Source organism: Pinus tabuliformis, chromosome 4_2 (genome assembly GCF_031772625.1).
Source record: "Pinus tabuliformis cultivar Carrire ecotype Pingquan chromosome 4_2, CPIR1, whole genome shotgun sequence".
Lineage (NCBI taxonomy): Eukaryota > Viridiplantae > Streptophyta > Pinopsida > Pinales > Pinaceae > Pinus > Pinus tabuliformis.
In genome coordinates, this window is record NC_142304.1 from 92,510,264 (window position 1) to 92,514,429 (window position 4,166).

Consider the following 4,166-nt stretch of genomic DNA (forward strand, 5'->3'; position numbering starts at 1 on the left):
TGGAAGGGTTTTGGTTGTAAACCACTTACCCTCCCTCTTTCTTGCTTTATCTGTTGGGAAATGTGAAATCCTCTTCTCCTTATTGTAAAGTTAAGGATTGGCATTCCTTTCAAAGTGCACACCGTCTATGGTTGTGATGGCTTTGAGGTTTTGATAGATGTCTTGGCCCATATGTGATGGAGTGGTCGGCTTTCTCCTCCCATCTCGCATGCGTGGCAGGCTTTTGTGGTTGGAAACGTTAAGTCATAATGTTTATGGGAATTTGTTGTTTCAATTGTGTATGCGCTTGTGGTCCAATGGGGACGAGGCTTGCTACGTCGATGGTGGAGGTTATCTGGAAGAAGCATTTCGAGGTGGAACTCTTCAACCTCCCTCCTCTGCGTGGAGGTGGCCATAGGTGAAAATTATTCATTGTCAAATTGGGAAAGCTATGGGTAATCTCCTAGGTTTCCTGTACAAAGGGTGTGTGGGGTGCGGAGCTGCCTGACCCCTCCTCCTATTTGGATATGTTCTTGTATTGCGTAGCAAGCCTCTTTATTTGCATTTATTTCCTTCCTTTTCCTTTGCAACATGATTACTTCAGGTGGTCAAGTGATCGAGGTCCACCATTGTTGCTATCTGGGTGGACTCTTAGGTGGCCTCAGTGCAGGGAGGGGAGGGGAGGGGGGCATTTCTAAGAGAGGTTGTGGGATCAGTTGGTCTTGTTTTATTTCCTTCCATTTCATTTGCATTGAGGCTACCGCAGGCGATCATGCGATCGAGGTCCATCATTGCTGCTGTCTGGGTGGACTCGTAGGTGGCCTCTGTATGGAGAGGGGAGGGTTGGGGGGCATTTCTAGGGGAGGTTGTGGGCTTGGTTTGGCTTTTATTATTTCCTTCCCTTGCCTTTGTGTCATGGATGCCACAGACGATCATCTGATTGAGGTCCACTGTTGTTGCTGTCTGGGTGGACTCTTAGGTGGCATCAGTGTGGGGCGGGGAGGTTTGTATGGCCTCTATATGATAGGATTTGCAGTCGATCATCCTATTTTTATTTCCTTCCTTTTCCTTCACATCGAAGCTGTCACAAGCCATCGGGAGATCGAGGTCCATCGTTGCTATTGTCCAAGTGGATTCCTAGGTGGCCTCGTTGCGGGGCAGGGAGGGTTGGGGCTCATTTATAATATAGAGGTTGTGTGGTTCATTGTTCTCCATTTATTTCCTTTACTTCAAGGCTGGCACAAGCGATCGAGAGATCGAGGTCCACCATTGCTGCTGTCCAGGTGGACTCCTAGGTGGCTTCGGTGTGGGGCGTGGAGGCTTTTGGAGGTATTTCTAAGGGAGTGGGTGAGTGATCACTTGTTTTCATGTTGGTTGGGGCATGGTTGCAAACTCCGAAGTGGCCTTGGTGCATTGTGGCACGGTAGGTCTACCCATTTGTTTGCCATGTCCTTGGCATGTTGAGTGTCCTTCCTTCTTGGGATGCAAGAGGTGCAAGGCATAAACGTTTTACAAGATATTTTAATATCTCTTTGACTTGATGAGTGTTCAGGTTGGCTCTTGGTAAGAGAGCACCCATAATGCCCTTTGAAGTGGGAGGGTGCTACTTGGTTATCCTACTAGTAGTGATATGCTTGTCTCAAAGATTAAGCCATGCATGTCTAAGTATGAACTAATTCAGACTGTGAAACTGTGGATGACTCGTTAAATCAGTTATAGTTTTTTTTTATGGTACCATACTACTCGGATAAACGTAGTAATTCTAGAGCTAATACATGCACCAAGTCTTGATTCTTTAGAAGGGATTCATTTTTAGATAAAATGTCAGCTCGGGCTTGCTCGCTTCTCCGGTGAATCATGATAACTCAACGAATCACACAACCCTTGTGCTGGCAATGCTTCATTAAAATTTCTTCCCTATCAACTTTCGATGGTAGGATAGACGCCTACCATGGTGGTGATGGGTGACAGAGAATTAGGGTTCGATTTTGGAGAGGGAGCCTGAGAAGCGACTACCATCCAAGGAAGGCAACAGGCATGCAAATTACCCAATCATGACATGGGGAGGTAGTGACAATAAATAACAATATTGGGCTCATCGAGTCTAGTAATTGGAATGAGTACAATCTAAATCCCTTAATGAGGATCCATTGGAGGGAAAGTATGGTGCTAGAAGCCATTGTAATTCCAGTGCCAATAGCGTATATTTAAGCTATTGCAGTTAAAAAGCTCGTAGTTGGATCTTGGGTCATAAAGGTCGGTCTGCCTACTCGGTGTGCACCTGCCCTTCTATCGCTTTTGTTGGCGGCGTGATCTTGGCCTTAATTAGCTGGGTCGCGGCTCTGGCTCTGTTACTTTGAAGAAATTAGAGTGCTCAAAGAAATATTATGCTCTAAATACATTAGCATGGAATAACGTGATAAGATTTTTGTCCTATTGTGTTGGCCTTTGGGACCGGAGTAATGATTAACAGGGACTGTCGGGGGCATTCGTATTTCGTTGTCAGAGGTGAAATTCTTGGATTTATGAAAGACAGACCACTGCGAAAGCATTTGACAAGGATGTTTTCATTAATCAAGAATGGAATTTGGGGGCTCGAAAATGATCAGATACCGTCTTAGTCTTAACCATAAACAATGTCGACCAAGGATCGACAGATGTTGCTCTAAGGACTCCGCCAGCACCATCTGAGAAATCAGAGTGTTTGGGTTCCGGGGGGAGTATGATCGCAAGGCTGAAACTTAAAAGAATTGATTGAAGGGCACCAATGGGAGTGGAGCCTATGGATTAATTTGACTCAACACGGGGAAACTTACCAGGTCCAGACATAGTAAGGGTTGACAGATTGAGAGCTCTTTCTTGATTCTATGGATGGTTGTGCATGGCCATTCTTAGTTGGTGGAGCGATTTTTCTAGTTAATTTCAATAAAAAACAACACCTCAGCCTACTAACTAGCTATGCGGAGGTTCCCCTTCACAGCCAGCTTCTTAGAGGGACTATGGTCGTTTAGGACATGGAATTTTGAGGCAATAACAGGTCTGTGATGCCCTTAGATGTTCTGGGCTGCACGCGCGCTACACTGATGCAACCAATGAGTTTTTCTTCCTGTTTTGAGAGGATAGGGAAATCTTCTCAAATTGCATCATGATGGGGATAGAACATTGCAATTATTGGTCTTCAATGAGGAATTCCTAGTAAATGCATGTCATCAACTCATGTTTCCTACATCCCTGCCATTTGTACACACCATATGTCGCTCCTACTGGTTGAATGATCTGGTGAAGTGTTCAAATTACGTCGACGATGGTGATTCGACGCCTTCAACATCATGAGAAGTTCATTGAACCTTATCATTTAGAGGAAGGAGAAGTCGTAGCAAGGTTACCGTAGGTGAACCTATGGTAGGATCATTGATAGAAGGGGTTTTCTTTTTTGGTTTGGGTTGGTTGGGTTTCGATTGCAATGTGGGCCTGTGTGGCGTGTCTCTAGGGCAGCGAGTTTGGTGTTTGGCGGGAACATCGTTGGTTGCTTGTCTTGAGGTAACGCTTGTTTTCTTGTGTGTGTGCTTGCAAGCCATGCTTGTGCTTGTCCCACCCATCCTTTGTTTTTATTTCCCCCAATGTGTTTCTGTAGGGGGTTCGGAATCTTGTTTCTTGGGAGACCTTCCGATGATTTGTTCAACCAGGCATGGTTGTTGCAGTTGAGGTGCTTGGGAAACACAATAGATAAATGTAGACTCATTCATAGCGATAGTGCTCAGTATTTTGTTCATTGGAAGGCATGGGCCAAGGGTGCAGGCTTCCATATTTGGTTCTCTCGAAAAGGCGATTGTGGTTGATGTGTTGTTTGGGTGAGCTTTTTTGCTGGTGGTTGGGTCGAGGGAGTGGTTGCATGCATGCCTGGTATCCCAAACCTCCCATGAGGGGAAATTGTCGGGGTGGGGTCAGTATGGGATGGATGAAGAGTGGTTCAACCCATTGGGTTGGCTACCCTAGTCCTTTCGACCATTCCTCGATATGACCTCACGGAAGGGTTAGGTGTCTAGGTAATGAAAAACCCCTCCCTTGATCTGAGCTCCATCGAGATTGCAATTTTTCCTGCCAATGGGCATAAAGGTGGGAATCTTATCTCGTGCCTTTGTCATCGAGGGAATTCCTCGTCCTCTCGTGAGCTACTCCCATTCTAA

At 45.7% G+C, this 4,166-nt stretch overlaps 1 pseudogene; it reads left to right on the forward strand.

Moving 5' to 3' along the window:
• The first annotated feature begins 1,583 nt into the window (after window positions 1-1,583).
• LOC149168461 (18S ribosomal RNA) lies at window positions 1,584-3,393 on the forward strand (annotated as a pseudogene).
• Window positions 3,394-4,166: the final 773 nt, after the last annotated feature.